Genomic DNA, 21,452 nt, shown 5'->3' on the forward strand with positions numbered 1-21,452 from the left:
TTTATTATAGTCTAATGTTAGTTCAAGGAAAGGGCAATTAAGTATTCCAGTCAAATAAAAATGAAGATAATAATGAGAAGATAAAAAAAGAAAAAAAGAGAGAAAGAGAGATCCTTATACTACTTGTTTTTGAACTGTCTTATTGTCTTAAGCTAACCAATTTACGATGCAAACGTTAAGATCGTCATAAAGTATGATGAATCGTTTTAACCTTTCTCTTCTTCTCCTCTCTCTTTCTTTTTTCTTTCTCACACTCTCATTTTCTGCTTCTCTTACTCTCACTCTCACTCTCACTCACTCTCTCTCTCTCTCTCATTCTCCCCCCGTTTCCCGTTATTTTCTCTCTTTTTCCCCATTGTCTTTCTCACTTTCTCTCTCACTCACATATACACTCGTTATTTTCTCTCTCTTTCTCTTATCCTTCCTCCTTCCCACTCTTTTTCTCCTTTCCCTCTCTCTCTTGGCTTATTTCTCTTTCTAGTCATCATCGTCTCTCTCTCTCTCATAGTTTCTAGGCAATCTCCGAAAGCTTCGTCGAGCAGGCAGCTGTATTTCACTTTCATGGCGTAATTCTCTGGCGCGCCTGCTAAAGAAGCTTACCGAAAATTTTCTTGTCATCTTTTACGCGTTGCGTGTTATGCAGAAACGAAGGTAGGAGAGACAAAATTTGTTGCTACGAAATCGCTTTCACCGTCTTACCAACAAAATAAACCTTCCAAAAGCATTACGCTTTTCTTACTAACCTCGTGAACGAAATAATAGGGGAAAATTAAAATTGACATTTAAATATTTATTTTTCACCGATAGAACTGAAATGAAAGTTAAATGTGGTTATTCAATTAAACCGTTTTAAGTGACATTTCAGTTGTCATTTTTTTTTTTTAATTAATTTTAAAGTTAAATATTCATAAAAAGACTATTAGGTTATTAACCACTGTTTTATCTTTTAATTAGGAATAAATTTAAGATAATCAAAATGTGTAAAAAAACGTTTCGTGTTAAAAATAATATTTGAACTTTATATCTGCTTTTTCACATCTCTTAATTAAATACAGATGAAATTAAACAAATAATGATGATTGAAGTGTCAAGATACATTTAGCATTAAAATAGAATATTTTAATAAAATAACACATGTAATTTCTATAGTAACGGAAAAATTATCATCGAATATGATGAATAGAAATCGTACTGCAAAAAATACGAGAATAATGCAGATTATCTATAAAACACGAAAGACAGAGAAAGAAGGAGAGAGAGTTAGATCAAATTTTCCTATTAAAGATAAAATAAGATATAGTTAGAGTGAAAAAAGTAATCCATAGGATATAAAAATTCCGTCGAAAAAAACGGTGCATCCAGTGCGATAAGCCTACCTCTTCGAATTGAATTCATCAAGTGTGCATACACTACCTGGAAGACGATCCTCGTTCGTACACGCAGCATCAAGATATGCTACTTAAATTTAACATTTCACACCGAGTCTCCATGTAGAAATGGGTCGACTGTTTTTCAGACCAGCGAATCATTATTAATACTAGCTAGACTGAAAAATGATCTTTTTTCAGAGTGACAAGAACTTTAAAATTTCTCTATTCAATTTCGAATTAAAAACCCAGTAATATAAAACTTTGACCTTTTAACTGGGGATGACAAGTTAACTAAACATTGGGAAATACCTTCAAAGACGATGCAAGTAATTGTTAACTTAATGCATTTTTATGATTAAAACAAAAATATATTATATACTTTAGAGTCCCTATTGTTTGATAACCGCGTTAATTGTATCCTTACATATTTCCTGTTTTGACATATCATATTTACCACAATGCACACAAAATGTATTTTAATTGTTTATTTTATAATTGTTCAATTAGTAAATTAGTTTCCCACTTAAATGGTTAAATATGCATATACGAGAATTTCACTTATGTAGTAAGTAAAAAACAAACATATAGTAAAAATTATACATTTCACCTATGTATATAGATATTAGATTCAACATTTCGATAATGAAAAGTAATGTGTATAGAGGGAATAAACTAGCTAACATAAAAAAAAGGATGTCATAAAAAGCATCTAATGAAGGCATCGTCTCTTATGGACAACACACTAGTGAAAATTCTCGTTACATTTATCGCTGCTCACTACGTCAGTTATCTCTAGAAGATATCTCATGACGTTTAACGCCGGACGTTTATACAAAGTATAAAGAGAAAAAAGACGACGTCGTTATTTGAGACAAAAAACTACTGACCAAATCGACTATAAATTTCTATAGATTTATATCCGTTGTCATGGACGTATAGGACAAAACACGTAGAAACAATTTTCTCCCTTTTCTCCTGTTTCACGACGATCTAATCAACACAATCGAGCTGGATAGCCAACCCACTATCTTGCTTTCTCTCTCTTCATTTTTTCTTTCTTCTTACCCTTCCTTTCTCTCTCTCTCTCTTTTCTTCTGCGTGTTCGTGATGAATACGGCCGTAATTACCAAATGGTAAGTACGGTAAAATAATAATGACACCGTTTACACGAGACTGCTAACGCGCTTGCCAAACTATTCCGCCAGTTTTACACAACGCTTGCTTCTAATATCCATTTAAGCATGTTTCACATCGTTACAAAGTCATTAATAATAATAATGTCGTTCGGTGGTCACATCGATTTATTTATGATCCAAGTTGTTAGAACGATGAGTAGAATGAAAACGTTATATACGTATCATCATCGCTATCGGTGTCGATCCGAAAACTTATTGAAAACCGATCGGACGTTGTTATTACAAAAATAAATACGGCACTCGACGACAATACGAATTTTCCTATTAAAACAAACCATTCTATTATATATCTTCTCGTAGTAGTATCTTGTTTCGCATAGGTAACATCTCGTTAACAAGCAAGTTTTTTCTTTTATATCAAACGATAATAATTAATCCATAAAATAGAACGCTTAATGGCGACTGCTAACGTCGATCGAGGTTGTTTAAACGTTAATGATAATGGCACCGTTCTCTTGAAATAGCCGTACCAGTAACAACGTGTAATTTTATGCTATTTGCTACTGAATGATGACGTAGATCGTAAACGGCAAATTATTACGAAGAGTTTCCTGCATCAACGATATTCTATAATTTAACTTAACCTAATTGTATAATTGTATAATTACATGTATACTGTTGATGAGGTTCTGAACAAGACATTAAATTTTATAAGTGCTTTATTTATCTAACAAAAAGCAATAGAAAGTACTGATCGAATATCCATGAGATGTTCGGTAAATATAAATTATTTTATAATATAAATTTTATAATGATTAATCGAATATTCAGTTAATTTGATTAGGTTGCTATTTTAATTATAATTATATAATATAATATATATGGATATTTACGAGTATAGTATGGGGATGAAAATGTAATATTCATGCGCTAGTAAACGATGCTAGATATATCCGAAGAAATAAAATGAAAAAAAGAGGGACAGTTTCTTGAAAGAGTGTTATTGACTGAATCGTATCTGTAGCGAACGGATGTCAAATAAAACAGTGATCAGATTTATATTTCAATACGTTATCGTTTATGATTATTATACGCGTTTATATGTGTGTATACGTTGCTTAATCTGTTTATAAATGTGCCTTTCGAAAAAAGGAAAAGAATACGATAAAGAAAAAAAAGAATGGTTTTACGAGCGTGAAAAGAGTACTTTGAGAGAGTCTAGAGAGTATATTAAATTATGTGTTTATTAGAAAGAGAGAGAGAGAGAGTATTTTAAGATAGTTTTAGATATTATAGCATGTTGTGTGCATTATTGCATATAGTTTATGAGGTTTATTGTTCACTTCTATACCTATTGTTTATCATTCAATAAATTTAATCCTATAAATATATTATTAATTCGTTTGAAAAGAATAAACTACTTGCCATATATCTACCAATTTCTACGATAAAATATCGAACAATATGTTTACCGAATAATACGCTACTATCCACTCGAATATTTAAACGCTACGATACTTACCCGATGACTGGTATTCACGAAACGATGCTGGTTGTTTAGCTTTTCATGTTTATTGTTTATTGCGAATACACAACTACGAGTTACTAGTAGATCATATCTACGAGCTTTTGAAATTTTTATCGTTAAAGACAACACATAAATAATAAGTAAGTATATAAGAAAGTATAATATTATATTTATTTTTATTTCAAAACAAAAAGAATTGTGTAAATACACGTTATTTAGGGCCCCTATAGGCACCGTGCGAAGTCATGGTAGGGGAAGCCGAAATGGACACTAGCGCACACAGTGGATAACTTTGACAATAAAAGACGGTGTTTTTTTATTTTGGAGTTCACAAAACATACGTGTGACAATTAATTTTATGATATTTTAAAAAAAAAAATGGGTAGAAATAGCCATCGCAGTTGCTGTGTAGTAAATTGTAAAATTACGAGTGCAAAAAGTGATTGTAAATTTTATAAATTTCCGACTGCCAAATGGAAAATCAATAAAAGAAAAATGTGGGTAGCTGCAGTGAGGAGGGAAAAGTAAGTAGTATCCTAACCTTTATTTTCGTAACATCAATGATACTGAAAATAGCTTGTGTTCTAATATTTGTAAGTTGAATAAAAACAAAAAATTTAAATTTATAATTAGTAATTAAAAGTTAGAGAATAATCAATCTGCATTTAATTCTTTACAATTACTTATTGCAAGAATTAATTTTTTTTTTCAATTTTATAATTCATTATAAAAAATTATTTATTATATGTCTCAAATAATTAAATGTATCAGTAATATTTTATAATTTTTCCTGAAGTCCTGATAGATCACAGTGCATTCCCAAATCATACGATTATATTTGTAGTAATCATTTTATAGGAGAAAAAAAATCCGAAGAGGAATTAAGTCCTAGCTATATTCCTACAATATTTCCTCCAATTTACAAGAATCGAAAAGTGAATGAACTTTCTGCTAAGAACAGGTAAATAGTTAGTAATAAAAAATATAATTATAAATGATTAATAAATTATATTTCATACAAAAAAATTAATTATTGCAAAATTTAATTTTGTTATTTTTGAAAGTTAAATATAAAAATTGTAATATAATGATTTTTTCAGGTACAAGCGTTTAAAGGATCGTCGAATGAAAAATAAATTATCATCAACATCTTATACTGAGCCACCAATTAATGAATTTGTTGAAAATGATTGAAAATCCACCAGTATCACCACAGAAAATCGACCAAGGGTGTCAAGTAGACTTTTACTCAAATTTTGATGTAAATTCTCAAACATTTATTTGCAACAGATACATCAAAGATGAAATATCTCATGCTGAAACTCAAACGGAAATTACAGAAGTTACTGGAGCAACCAAAGTTAATTATACTAATAAAAAATATGTAACAACAATGTTTTTAATAACAAAAATAAATCGTTATCGCAAAGCCCTATCCGTTTAGATATTAAAAACCTCAGCAGCAGCGTCCTTTAGTTCATAGATACCATGGCGCTGCAATCACGTACGTTGCCTATAGTCAACCGATGGGTACAGCCTATGTTTTTTTTGGTAGTGGAAAATATGCATAAAGAAACTTGATCTAGAACATCGGAATGTTATCTCTTTTTATGGTATCGCATATGTTTACATAGGAATCCGAAATTCTTCAAAAGGTCCCGACACTGCACAAAGGGTTTTTATTGCACCAATATATCCCGGTAATTCTTAGGTTTGTTTATAGTTTTATGGCCTTCCTAATCTTTTCTTGTATTCCCTGAATAGAGTTTTCCTTTCCAGAAAATAAAATATAACGAAAAGAACTGAATACTAGTTTTTTTTTCCTACACAACCTAAATCCTTAAAAAAATTAAATATTTGATATATTATTGATTACATAGCTAAGACGATAACTGTTGACTACCCATAGTTTTAATTAATCATTACACGAACTCCATATATACATTATTTTAAATATAAATATCCACACACAAATTCTCGCATGAATGGCCGACATAGTGCTTGGAGTGAAAGTATTAGAGGAAATTTTTTGTTAGTATTCGTCCTAAGATAGCTTACATCTTAAATTCTCATTCTCAACACGGCGTGAGGTATATGGTGTAATCGAGACGTTGACAGAAGAACGAGAACGAAAACGAAGACGAAGGAAGTAAGGAAGGAAGGAACGAAGGAACGAAGGAACGTCGTAGAGTCGTGGTTTAATTATCTTCGTCCTCTACCATCGTGGTGGTCGCTACGACGACTATCTAACGGGCCACAGAACCCAAAGACGTGACATCGTTTCTAATTCCAAAGCTTTCATGATTATATTATTAATACTAAATGACATCGGAATGAAAGTTTTATATTGAATAACTTAGTACATAGGTATATACATACTTAAAACAATTTCAGAATAAACAATTGTTTCTCTTATGGAAAGGAATTGTGACATAATAGGATTCCATGGTGATTATGGTAGGCCGTATATTTGTATCAGCAATAACGAAGCAAAGAAACATCGTCAGTTAGACGGTCGTGCTTATAATAGACCTGATCAGGTATAAAATAAACAAACGGTCTAGGATAGTTTTTCTATATTTTAGCAAATTTTGTCCGTTCTGAAAATACTCGACATTATTCCTCCCATTACGTCATAGGCGATCTTATATAGGTATAAGTAGATATATAAAAATTAAAAATAACATTATAAGAATTATTAAAAAATTATGAGTTAGTTATTTATTAGATTTATTAGAATATTTCATGTAAAGTTATTGTATAGAAGGAATAAAGACGTAGTTTAAGACCACCCACGAACTCACATTATTCTTGAAGACCTTTAAGTATTAGATTAAAATTATTTATAAATTACAGAAGTAGGATTTAAGACCCGCTTTTGTGACTTCTGAAGATTATTTACATAATCTAAACATAACTTCAGTCTGACAATTTATTTATTTAATCATTCCTAAAGTGAAGATATTGTATATGTTATAAAGTTATATAATCAATCACGAAAATATGTTTTGTATTTAAATAAAATGTATAAATAATTAAATAATTGTATAATACTATGATAAAACATGATTTGTAAATAACAAAAATACAAAAAATATTTACTTATCATATATAATTGTTTTAATAATGGAAGAGAATTGAAGAAGTCACTAATTTATAGGTCACGAAATTATTTGAACATTATGGAATACTTTTAACAGTTCAATTCCTAGAAAGCTATTGTTACAATTTTTTTACACGTAACGCTTGTAACATATAACTGTATATAGAGTAGAAGAGTTAAGTTAAAGGGAGAGAAAGAAAACATACTTAAATTGTATACATGATTAAACTAGCCTGTAAAAAACATTAAAACTTTTGGAAAAAGTTAGTTATCATTGTATTTATTCCTAAAAAGAAAAAACTATTATTTTTGTCCAAGAAGTAAGTACCATTCTTTAAGTATACTCATTTAAATTCTTTACTCTATATACATAGATATCTAGTCTCAGAAAGAATTTGAATCAGTCGCATAATTCGCAATCTTCCCTGGCACAATTTTTGAGAAACTTCTTTTTCCACCCACGATATTTGCACATCGTACAATTTTCCATTTGTAATCTCAGACTTTGGAGCTCACATTCCGCTACAAATGTACCGTACCAACATGCCGTGTTAATGAAAGAAAATTTTACATCCGAGAAATTTCAAATGGAATGAACTGGATTTGTATCAGCCAACGAATATAATTATTAATAATGCATAACTGCGTTAATAATTAAAAGTATAGTATAAAATTAGAATAATGAATAGCAAAATTTAATAATACCGCATATTGATCAAATAAATGTTTAATATTATTAATCAATATGATAAACTATCCGAATTATTGAACTACTTCGTGTTTTGCTCTTAAAATATTATATTTTAAATAACTAAATTATCAAATGTAAATGCCTTTAAAAAATTATTACATTTCAATCGTTAAGTTTTTTAAAAATTATATTTGTATATAAAATGAATAGTTTTATTTCTAGATATAAAATTTATTATCATAATACATAATTATGATATATTTCTGGATTCGCTAAGGTTTTTTAGAGTTTTATTTTTTCGTCAAAATAAATCGCTAGATAAATAAACGTAACTAATCGGTATATAGTATTTTAATCATAGTAAATTTTCTTTATTTCTTATTAAAATTGTTTACTTTAGTTTCCCAAGTAAAATTATTTAATAATTTGCCATAGAATTTTTAATTTCAACAAACAATTATAATTAATAATGATATAAAATTAATTATCTATAATATATGTATAAAAACATTGTTCTCTACGCATTTTTAGTTAAATTTTTTTATATATTTGCAAGTAAACGCATGGTTTCATATTTCAGATGCATCATAATTAAGAGAAAAGGTTAATTGATATTTTATTACTTTCTATATATTGCGTAATAATTAATTCTTATAAATATGTTATATTATACATTTTTAATAATGTAATAAAACAATAAAAAAAAAAAGAGAATTCTTTTTTCAACCCATTCTTTATTATTATATTCATCAAATAATATTAGTTTCCTTAGGCAAAGTTGAAAAATGTGGAATACGGTCACATATGAGATATTCTTTTCAAACTATGCTCTTAAGTATTTAATAACTAGGTTCTTTGCCCCGTATATGTTACGTAATAGAAACGACAGAGAAAAAGAGAAAGACGATGGGGGTGGGGGCAGGAGACAAAGAGAGAGAGAGAGAGAGAGAGAGAGAAAGAAAGAGGAAAAGAGTGAGAATCAGAGAGAAATAGTGAATAGCGAAAAAGGTGAAAAAGTGAAAGAAGAGGGAGACGTATTAACGACAATGCGTGAGGATGGCAAGAGGGGAAGCGACAGAGCGGAAAATAATGCACCGTGCAGAATTACGAATTACACGCTACAGGAGCAGTGGGTTCTCCTTCCTGCACTGTCAGACGGTCTCTGTTCGTTGCGTTGATTACACAAACAACATTCAGCCTTGTATATGGAGAGACAGAGAGAGAGAGAGAGAATGAGGAGGGACAAGTGTTGCTAGGAGGCGAAGGGGAGTTTAGCATTGGTGCAGGCGGTATCAAACGCAGTCGTTACAAAGCCTGCTATTAATCTTTATTACAAACAATCCTCCGTGTTAATTCCGTGTAATTTCCCACCCGTCATGCTCTACGCCGTGCAAGTTCCGTATGTACGGAATGTCTCTCGTGCATCGCTTTTTCACGTAGGTGGAGGACGTTTTGAATTTAATAGTTTCCCTTCCTATCTCTCTCTCTCTTTTCTCTCTCTCCCTCTCTGTCTCTTCTTTTCTCTCTTTCTATTTTCTGTTTTTTTTTCGCAATAACATCATTTAAAATAATTCCAAAGATCAATACTTCAAATAGCAAAAAGATAATAAGTACAAAGAAAGATAGATAAAAATAATATTAGAAAAATGTAAAGAATAGAAATATAATATTGTAGTTATTTTATAAAAATAATCGAATGATTAAATCCCCCCTTTTGAAACAAATGTTGCATATGGAAAAGATTTAATTTGTCGATTTGTTGGTAATACTTAAATTGTTTCTTCTGTTGTAATTCATACCAATTGCTCTAAAACGAACAAAAATATATATGCTTAATATTGTCTAAATTCGAATGACGTGTTAGACTCGTCATTTGGCACATGGCAAAAATACTATAAGCCTCAGTTATCAAATGTACTCACGAAATTAAATGTAAAATAAATATTATAGATAAATAATTAAACAGAGTGAAAGTTTGCATGACCGGGTTAGTTCGCCTTTTGCGAGAAACATAGCTTGTCTTTCGTAGAGTGCTGTCTTTTTCGTAATATAATACTTGGAGGTGGATAACTGTTACTAGAGGGATTACGAAAGAAGTATAAAATTATACGAAATGATATGGGAGACATTCAGAGATCCGTAATCCGATTTCGTTGCGAGACGGTTAGACGGCGAGACAGTGGCAGCTTATCACAATATTACATTACACGTTCTAATCATTTAAATTTTTGAAAACAGACAAGAGAGAAAGTAAGTATTGTACTTATGCAGTAATATTAAATCTGTAAAGGATTCTAAATAAATAAATTATTCTTTTACAGTATGAACATATCTAATTGATAAATAGGTATTTAAACCCATTCTCTACAATATCCTTCATATTAATTTCATATCTGACAATGTGAATCATTATGCAACAAGACATTTGATAAAATAAGGAAAATATGTATCTATATAAACCTTGCATAATTCAATTTCTTTTTAAGTTAAAATTAATAATTTGAAATTTATAGAAAAATATAATTTATAGTAATATTAAATCTATTATATTATTAATGTTAAATGTCGCTTTACGAAGATAAAGGAAATACAACAGAAATTAATGTTGCTTTATTAATAAAATTACTATAATTTGTTTCTTCTTGCAAGCTAGGAATCTCCAGTTGTAGTTTTGCTAAAAGTAAGTATGGGCCTACAATGCTGCCGTTACAAAAAAAAGAAATTTTTGTAAATTTTCAGTTCGGCAAAGCAGTTCTTAGAACCTTCTGCAGATTAAAAAAAAATCATGTGTGCAGATTACACGTGTTAGAAGTGAAACTTTCAAAAATCTAAGTTTCGAGAGAATGAGACGAATGCACAGTTTCAAAAGTAAGATAATTGTAGGATTTATTTATTATAATATTATTACCATATATAATAATGGTCTCCGGTATGGTCTCTGGGTGGAATAGCTGATAAAAAGTACACTTTTCCAAATTCAAGCAAAAAAAAAAATAATAGAAACATTTTTATATAGAAAAGATATGACACGTTTTGTTAAAAAAAAACTATAGGCATGAATATTATCGCATCGATAATAATAATTATAAATATAGATCGAATTTCAACAGACCTTCCCTGTTTTTTATAATTCTGTTCTCATGAAAAGGAACCGACCTTAGGGTGTAGGTAGCTGACAAAAACTAATATTTTCAAAATTCTATCCATGAAGATGGAATGCTGAATGCGATAGCCATAGATAGAGACGAAAATTGTAGAATATTTGTCGACAGAAAGATACGCCGTCCTAATCCAAATAAATATAATTTTTTTTGTTGAAACTCAGGTAGATGAATTTTTTCTTTCACACTTTTCACCCTTCCTTTGAATTTGAGATATCTTTATCATCGGTTAGCACACACAAGTATTTCTTTTTGTGTTGCAACTAATACCTGTAGATGCTGTTAAAAAAGGAAACAATTGTGTTCGTATTTTTTTCGTTTCATCGGGTTTTGAATTACAACGATTTTAAAATCTATTTTTCATTTTGGTTGTTTTATTTTATAATATTAAAAATTAAAAAAAAAAATGTTTTTTTTCTATATTTTTTCTATATTTTTAAAATAAGTTATATTATTGTATTTTTATTAGAAATATAATAGCAAATAATATTTGTTTGTGTCACGTGTCCAGTTTCTTCTATTTAAAAGCTTTTCTATTTTATTGAAAAATTAGTATAAATTTCCTAAATACGCAAACATTATAATTAAAAAATATGTCTTTGGATATTTCTAAGAAAAATATTCTACAGTGTTGTCTAATTCTTTTTCTCTGATGTATCTTGTAATCATTTTTTTTGTTGTTGTAAAATATTGCACAGACAATATATTTTATTATTATATTTTATTTAATTATTATATTCTATAGATTTCATAATTATTAATGATAATATTTGCAAAATAAAGAAGTTATTATAAATTTTTTAATGAAATAGAAACATTTTTAAATAGAAATGGAAAATAGAAATAGAAAATAGAAATAGAAAAACAGAACAGAAAAATAGAAAAGAAGTGACACGTTATATATACCTTCCAGACTCACACAGACTTACACACTTATACACTTACAAAGAGACAGACTTCACACCTTCTTTCTTTATTTCGACCATCGGTTCGTTTGGACCTTATTTTTTTGTCGCATACCTACGTGCTTATCTCTGTTTATTCTTCTACCCTTCTATCGCTCTTACCTACAAACAGGTATAGTATCGAAATTATTCTATATGTATCTACGCTTCGTAGTATGCAGTCACACATAAACACAGGCATATAAAACCAGGAGCAATAACTACGAAGCAGAGCATAAAGAGGAGGCCGAGAATAGGAAAAATTTTATAGCTATGTTCTGTTTCATTCTCTCGCAGGCTCAATCCTATATGTTTATCTCTTTTTCTCTTCTTACTAAATATCGAGGCCGTTACAAAGCCGCCTACCGCTCCGTTGCCTGACCGACCGTGTTTCATTTTTTTCAGATCACTCCCTATTCTAAAGAAGTTTTCACTTCAAAAATGATTAACTTTAATCCTTATATATAAATAACTATATGATAGAAAATATAACTAGTGTTACTCAGCAAACAATAACCTATGAATATAAATAATTACGTAGCGGAAAAATGAAACATAATAGAAGTTGATTAGGGTATTACTTGAAAATAACATGGTAATTATACTTCCTAACGATTAATAGAACCAACGAGGAAATATCAAAGCCGCACGATTGCCCGTCCCGAAACAATTATCTTCATGCCTTATCGGAACGTGAAGCAGTGTTACATTACCTATATGAGTGACAGCATTATGTGAGTTTAGATCGCGCGTAAATGCAGTGCCGTCATGCGACTATATCGCGATGCTATTATGCGGACTACCGGGAACCGCGATTGAGATTTAAACGTTTCACGACAGGTAATAATGAGTTAAGTCGATCGAATTGAATCGACAAACTATGTGAATGAAATTGCTTCGAACGTGGTGCCGTGTTCTTGGTGGATGCTGACGGTGAACCACTGGACCAATTCGAAATGAGAGATAGCAAGTGAGACAGAAATAAAGAGAAAGAGAGAGAGAGAGAGAATCATTGCACCAGTAAATCCGCGAACGCTTTTAAGCTTTCTGATAGGAAACTTTGTCAAAAGCATGCCGGTAGTAGTTTCCACTGTTCGAAAAAGAATCTCGAGAAAATGTCGAAAGACGAAATCGCGTTATCCGAGTCTTCGATCCTTCTCCAACCACTCCTTCTCGGTTTTAAAGACGATTGTAGAAGATCCCGCACTTTTCTCTAACATCTCTTCTCTCTCTCTTTCTCTCTCTCTGTCTATTTTTTTTCTATCTTTCATTTGACGTAACGATTCGGAAAACGCGATTTTACGCGAAGGATTCTTCTCTCCGCTTACTTCATCCATCTTTTTCGTTCGTTCGTAAGACAAAAAAAAAGTTAAAAAACAAGTAGGTAGAAATTTTGCCAAACGATCTGCTCATATACGGGCTCGCTAAGAACCGTCATGAGGGAAAATGAGCTAAGAGAGAGTCTATCAAGCTCAACTATTCGAACGATCAACGTAGATAAGAGTATTGACCTAAAGATCATCCGAGCTGATTTTATCCGACGATAAGAAGGGAAACTTATCTCGTGTTATTGTACACGCACGTAAACACACGTATATACCGAACAAAATATATCTATATATAATAAAACATTATGATAAAAAGTGGTCCAATTGCTGGTCCACCCGTATATTTCTATTTCGTTTAATAGCAATAAATCTTGCCCCGTTTCGGGCAGCACGGAAGAAATCAATACGATTCTAATCGAAAAACGGGCAGAAGGAAACAAATTTGACTTGCATGTATAACTAACGATAAGGTTTTCTACTTTAGAATACGATGAGAACAAAACCGTATGAAGATATTTCTCAATAAATCTCATTTTTTGTTATTTTATTAACTATTTAGATCTATTGATTTATTTAATATAGACGTTTGAACACTTGGAATGGTCTACACGTTCACACGCAAAAGGAAATGAGAAAAAAAAACAATAAAGAAAGAAAAATAGAAGGTATAGACAAGTCTGTAGACGATCGTTCGCACAAGCACAGGGTGGAATAACCGCTACATCACGCGTAATGTTCCACCCAGCTGCAGTCTCACTTGGACGATTCCGAGTGCCAGGGGGTTATAACGTTGCTCGGATTCGTTTTTTGCGCGGGCACGTTCCGGTACTAGCACTGGCATCGATTTCGCATCTACCGAGCGTCTCGGTCATGGAAAGAGAGAGGAGAGAAAAAGAAGATAGAAAGCATGAGAGAGAAAGGGGGAAAAGAGAGGAAAAGGTAGAAAAGGACTTCCATTACCGGGCGTTCCATTTCCACATTGATGTTGGACTTATTTCGTAGAAAATGTGAACGGGGACAATGCCGTACGATTTCAAGTACGTCGACTTCGAGGCTGGGCCACCACACATATCGACTTTCAACTACTAGCACATGCGGAGGATCAAATCGTACAATTCAAATACGCACGTAGGTATATAAATACGTAAGAACGAACAATATCGACTGGTTTCGTGGTTCGCTGGAACTAACGGGGAACGACTATTTGATTTTCCTTTACATAGGATTCGACTTGCCGTGACGAGAGAACACGATCGTAAAGAGTAGTAAATATTTGTCTGTAGCTTTGATTTCTTTATAATCTTTTTCCTTATTTTTCTTTTTCTTTTATCTCCGTGTTTTCTTGTATAAAAACAATTTTCTAGATTACTATTGGACAAAACTATTTTCGCATACAGATGAAATCAAATATGTATTCAATATAACGTCCAGAGATGAACGACTAACTAGATTAGAGAAATTGTTCGAAATTTTTTTTGAACTATGTAGAAACATTGGTAAATTTTTCACTGATCCACTAACGTTTCGATCTCAAAAATAACAAAAGTAAATATAAGAATATTAAACAATTTCACTGGCTATGAAAACGATTTTTTTTTAAATAAATGTTTTTGAAACACATTTATATTACCTTTAGTAAAGTAAACGCTATAATATTCATCAAGAATATTTCGAGAGATATTTTATACGAAGTATACATTTTAGGAAATATCCAAGATTCAACATAAACAAATTAAAAGTTAATAGAATAAGAAGTGAAGACGAACGATAAAACTTAATGTAACGTTGAAGGAAAAAAATATTTTTATCGAAGAACATTAAACGAATTATCGATATTCTCTTTGATGACGTACTATGGTATATTCCGATTGATTTTTGCTGCCGAATATTTTCATCGTTATCTCTTGAAAGAAAATAAGAAAAGAATTCTTTTTTGATTTACCAAAACCAGGTACGTATAACATTTCTGCATAAAGGAAACGTAATTTTCGGACTGCCAGAAGTCAGTTAATACTCTTATACACTATCTATGCATATGCATCTATCTGTTATGTACCAGTCTGTTTTTCTCTCTTCCCTCCTACTCTTCATGTCTATAACTGATGAACGTATACCGAGAGTAATACAATTATATTCAACTGTACCGCGGGGTTCGATGCGATCAGTCACTTTAATATGCAGTTTGCAAGGACGAATGTACGAAAGGAAATATTCGATATGACTACTAACTCAACCACATGGATATATATATTCTACAGTAACCAGTATGACACCTATATATATATATACACAATACATGTGAGTACATACAATCGTCCTTGCCGTCGATGGTGTTGCTGTTATAGCAAAACAAATACAAGTCTATTAGCTGGTAATCCATGCAAGAAAATACGAGAAAGGTACTGAAGCCCATGGGAAAGAGAGATGTATAGGACGACGTTTGTTTCACTGTAAACTCGTTTGTTCGATTACTTCGTATAGCCCGAAGGAGAGTAGGTGGATAGGTGGTCAGTCAGCCTTCGGTTCGATGACAGAACAATAGGCTTTTTTGCCGATTAATCCGATCGGAGTGCGGAATGTGTTCCGAGCGCTTTTCTATTTATGGATTCTCTACCTCTTTTCTCTCGCTTCACAAGCCAACAACGCTATCGTCGTGCTTTTTCGTTGTCAATTTTCAACGTCGTTCTATTTTTCTTGTTTTTCTATTTTTCTCTTCCTTTCTTTCTCCTTCCCTCTTATTTTCCTTTCTTCCTCCTCTCTTTTCTCAACAATGCTTGATATGCATGAACAATAATCCTTTAACTTTTTTTCTAGCTCTCAATATTTTATGTAATAATAATTCCATCTCACGTATGCGTGTAAAAATATAATCGCGATCGCAATGTTCTTTTTTCGAATCATCTATATCATCTATCATCTATATATATATATCGTTCATATCATCTATAAATATACAAACTTTCATGTGTACTGATTTTTGTCTCTGAATATCTTTTGAACGCTTAATTTAATCGCCAAAACATAAGACACCATTTTTATAGAGCAGTTAATTTCCTACAAAAATTTGTATTGTGCACTTTTTAATAGTCATTTATTGTCGAGTTATAAAATTCATAAACAAAAATGAAATTTATCTAAAAATCATCAAATTTAAATCTACAATATCATTCAAATGGTGAGATTTACGGAAAAAATATAAGATACTTTTTTTGTAGAGCATTAAATTTCCTACAAAATTCGTCTAGAATATGTTTCTGTATAATCAATAAATAATGAGGTATGAATTTTAATCTATTGGACTGAAAAAAAATAAAAAACTGCGATGCGGAGGATCTTCCTATTAAAATTAAGATCCCATATTTGGTGAGAATTGTTTTAAGGTGTCTAGCAACCCATTATTCTGTGGCACTTGGAAAAAAAAAGTCATTTTTTTGACCCACCCTAATATATATATTATATATATCGTTAAAGTTTAATCTAATCGATGAAAATAGATAATGGATATGTCTAATAGGAATTTTCTGGACGTAACAATGATCATTCAATTTTCAGATTAATTTTTACATCATAATTCACATAAAAGGTTTATCTTATTATTCGTATCGTACGTATATCTCTTTCTCAATATTAATCTACTCATGATGAATAAACCCAAAAGACTGTGGTGCTGCTGCTTCGTGTCTTCGTCGTATCTATAATAACGAGAGCGGATAATGGCAAAGGAAAGTACGCTCTAATAGCAAGAAAAAGCCGATTGATATATTTTTACTCGCGTAAGAAAACACAACGTAATAAGGTGTTTAAGAGTAAACATTTTTCATCGGTGAACGAGCAGAGCCGTTCACTCGAAGACATACTTTTTATCTTCTTTATTTTAACGAAGCTAATAAGAAACAGATATTAAATTCGTTGTAAAAACGTTGGCTCGTTTTTTCACCAATCACACGACATACAGGAAAAAATACAATATTTGTAATCCTATCGTTTATTCGCACACATGCATACCTATATACGACACGCGTACATATAGAAAGTGTAAAAAGTTTTGTTTTACTATTCGACAAAGCATGGTAGTAGGTACTATATTACATAGTAAGTTGAGTAGTCGAACACGAATACAGAACAGCGTGGAAACTCCATTGTGGCCTCAGCGACAGATTAAGTAAACAGCAACGATTTTTAATACACCGTTAAACTCCAGACCGCAAATTCTCCTCGTTCTCGACCGAACTGCAATTTACTAAAACGTAGGTAAACTGGAATCAATCTCGACTATGGCGAACTTCCTTGTAGTAGCAAAGAGGGAGAGAGATAGAGAGATGGAGAAAGATAGAGGATAGACCAAAGGACAGAGACAGTTTCTTGTTTGCACCAACAACCGTCGATCATCATCTTACATGAAGTCAAGACTCGTGTGAAGGAAGTTTGTTTCGAGACGACCAAACAAGATCGGCAACTTTTAAACTCGATTTGAAAACTATAGAAGTCGAAACGGAGCCCGTAGAAAATTCGATAAGCATAAATTATTATAATATTGGCGTATTTGAGATATAAATGTTGCTCGTCTTTTGAATTCACCTTGTGATACGTTAAACGTTTAACTTTCAACGTTGAGAACTTTTCTTGCTACTTGACGTGCTAACACGATTATGTGTGCATACGAACCCCCAACGCGTCGTCAATCAAGAGAACGGAAATTCTATACGCTAATTGTAAGGGAGTGAATAAGCACACTCTTTCTTTTCTCTTTTCATGATATCCTTAACATCAAGGAAGAAATATAAACCATTAGAAGACGATTCCAGTTCTTCGCCATCGAGCATACGGGCGAGCTATATGTTAAGCTATATACAGCAAAGATAATCCACTGCTAAGCTCGTTCAATTCGTAAAGGCTCTTTATCTTCCTCTCTCTCTCTCTCTCTCTCTCACACACACACACATTCTCTCGTTCTCTCTTTCTCTTCTTCTCTTCTCGAGCACGCGCTGTACTCCTTCCAGCCACTGTTTGTTTGAAGATTTGCTATTTCGCTTGACTCACTCTCTATCTTCCCGTCAGCCTACCTTCCCTACCCCTTCCCTCCTTATGTCTCTCTCATATCTTTTCCGGCAACTATTAACGCTCGACATCGCGTCTTGGAGTTTCACGGCTCTGACGTAACAGTTTCCTTAGAATGGAAAAGGGGCTAGGATCGTCTTAACAATTCATGAGAAATCTTAGATAAATAGAGCAAGAGAGAGAGAGAGAGAGAGAGATAGAGAGAGAGAGAAGGATAGATGAGATTAGACAAAATTAAAAAAGGCTGACATATAATTTAGAAAGATGAAATTTGTTTTAAAATATTACCACGTAAATCGAGAAAGAATACTTTTAAGATAATTATTTGATAAACTATTTTACCTAGCGCAGCCTGGGTCAATAGCTGGCAGGGTTTTGGTCGACAAACTATTAATGATTTAACTAAATTTATTATTGGTCGACAATTAGTTTTATAAACTAATAGGCCTTTGACTCTATTTAATTAATTTGTGAACCCACGGATAGCTCAACTATTACCTGAAATAATCACAAGGCGGATAATATTGAATAACTCAAGAGTATATTTAATGTTAAATCATAGGAAAGAAGAGATGAGTAAAAAACACAAGTAAGTTAAATTTAACTTATGTGAATTTATTCAGTTCTATTCGGAACACATTGGTCACTTTATTTTAGACAAACAATTATTCGAGGTCAATCGAGTTTATTGATGATATAAGTATTCTCGATATAAGTATCAAAATTATTCAAAATTATTCAAAGCACAAAAAAATTATCTACGAGACTACTCGAGGGCTGATTATTCACGCTCCAAGGCGGTTGATGTATGATGAATTGTTGACTTTTCGAACCTTAAGACGATTCACAGAGAAATCTGACTTTCCACACTCTATGATGGTCTACGGAGAAATCCACATTCTTTATAATATCTTATGGATGAACGAAATTTCGAGATACATTCGATATGTCATAAAACCGCTCTTTTCAAACCCGCGAATCAAATGTTAGCGTTACTTATATCGGGCTCGTAAATATTTTTTCTACTTCTGCCGGTAATAATTGTCTGTTCTATCGAGAACATTAACAAATATATTGACAAAAAATTGTTTAAATATTATCGTGAAAAAAAAAGTGGCATTATTTCGTTTAATAATTTTTATCATGCAATATTTATATATATATTTTTAAAAATCATTTATAAACGTTTATCAATATTGATTAATGACCTATTGTTAAAAATAATAGTAATTTCGATTGCTTTATAAAATATATAACCATCAGTTTAGTCTTATAATAGTGTCTAAATATTTTTGGGAGTTACTGTAGGTATCGTAAGGTAATGGAAAGGTAAAGATAAGAAGAGGTAAAGTATAAGCTTGTGAAATCACAACACGAATTGAAAGTTTATATCCGCATAAACACGAGTCGATTCAATCACACAATCTATGAGCCATCGAGAACCAAACTTGTTCTAGCATGTATGATCGCAACGCGTAGTCAATTAGACGTATGACTGAACTTTCGGCGAAATGTAACTTTTGCTGATTAAAGCTATTGAACTTTCCGTCTGCTGAGTAACTACTTGTCTATAACAATGCAGCAGCTACCTACAGATCGGAAGTTTTGATGCCGCCATTGTCACTACTACTATTACTCAACCGACGTTACAATAACAGCTTTCCTCCCTCTTCCTATTCGAATAATATGCAAATGTGAAAGGGAAAATCCGAATGAAAAACACTTCTCGTTTTAACCCGTTCTTCGCTCTAACGACAGATTATACAAAAACTGTCTACAATTTTCTCATTCTTCAATATAAAATATTACATTTTAAATACGTGAATAAGTGTAAACGCAACAATTGAATAATAGTTTTGCGAATTAAATAAATTTATCTAATTACACTAATAACTTAGAATAGTATCAAAATATATTGTATTATATGATACTTCGATGCTTCAGAACCGAAAAAAAGCACATACAGGATAAACAAATTATCTTCAAATTGCACCGTAGCAATAAGCTCAAATATAACAGGAGACAAAGTATTTCTAATTATACATTCCGAACCATCCTTTATCCGCATTCTCTCTCACGCATTTCCATGCATTTTCCAGAGCGTGATAAAGCGCATTGAGTCTCTCGTTCGATCGTAGGATAAATGCATGCGGGGCCAGCTGCGGTAAAATTCGGGCGCAGCCGTTGCATCGGCCACAGGTCGTCGTCATTGTATGCACTAAAGTCGTTTTTATATGTACGCGCTTTTTGTACAAATAAATAAACCAATATATATATTCAGGAATTGCAAGAATTTCGAGTGAAACAAATGGTACGCATTGCACCTGCCGATCTCAGTTTATTCTTTTAATTGTTCTTCATAATTCATATTATCTATGTTTCTTTTTTTATTTTCATTTATATATTTCTAACATTATCCCTTCATCTCTCTCCTACATACACTATCACCGTATTATATTATTATAGTTATTATTATTTTCTTTTTATTGTTATTTAAAATTATTGAAACTAGGACCCTGTACCCTTTTTTTACTGGCTATGTCATTTCTCTTTTTTCAAATTTTCCAATTTATTTACAGACAAGTTCTAACCACAAAACTCCCAATATCAAATTATTGGATTTGTCAATAAGCAATATCGAACTTTTTTCTACTGAATTTTAAATGAAATTTATTAAATAAAAAGTTTTATTTTTCTAGATGTAAAATATTGACAATGTCGATATTATTTATTGGCCAATCGAATATAACAACCTAACATGTTAATATATGCAATATTATACATACAATGCTACAATATACCAGTATATAAATTACTATATGTATACAACAGAACAAAGAGTTGAACATTGAATTTATAATAAAAAATTGCAAAATAATATATAACTTCCGAGGATCGACCTGACTCGTTCGTAACAACTCATTTATCTCTCTCTTCCTCTCATTCTCTTTCTTTTATAGAACGAAAACGTGGACAAGGACGATGAACGTGGAAACGCAGAACTTCCATCGTACGAGACATGGATCCATGACTGACGAGAGGATAGATTTATTATGCCACAGTCGGCCCGATTCTCCCCTTCGTTCTAAACTCGTCCCCGGAGAAGCATTGTCAAGCGCTGCGACCGACAACA

General features: G+C 31.8%; 1 protein-coding gene and 1 long non-coding RNA gene across 5 annotated transcripts in view; one reads left to right on the forward strand and one right to left on the reverse strand.

Moving 5' to 3' along the window:
• The window catches only part of Tmtc2 (Transmembrane O-mannosyltransferase targeting cadherins 2), a 224,812-nt gene that overhangs the window by 197,660 nt on the left and 5,700 nt on the right, over positions 1-21,452 (reverse strand). The window lies entirely within an intron of this gene.
• Positions 2,058-7,073, forward strand: LOC149030671 (uncharacterized). Its single transcript, XR_016178409.1, has 3 exons — positions 2,058-4,558; positions 4,893-4,995; positions 5,135-7,073. It is a non-coding gene; the product is annotated as an uncharacterized LOC149030671 (long non-coding RNA).

Source organism: Polistes dominula, unplaced genomic scaffold (assembly GCF_049000335.1).
Source record: "Polistes dominula isolate Pdom_NZ unplaced genomic scaffold, Pdom_raw_medaka contig_77, whole genome shotgun sequence".
Classification (NCBI taxonomy): Eukaryota; Metazoa; Arthropoda; class Insecta; order Hymenoptera; family Vespidae; genus Polistes; species Polistes dominula.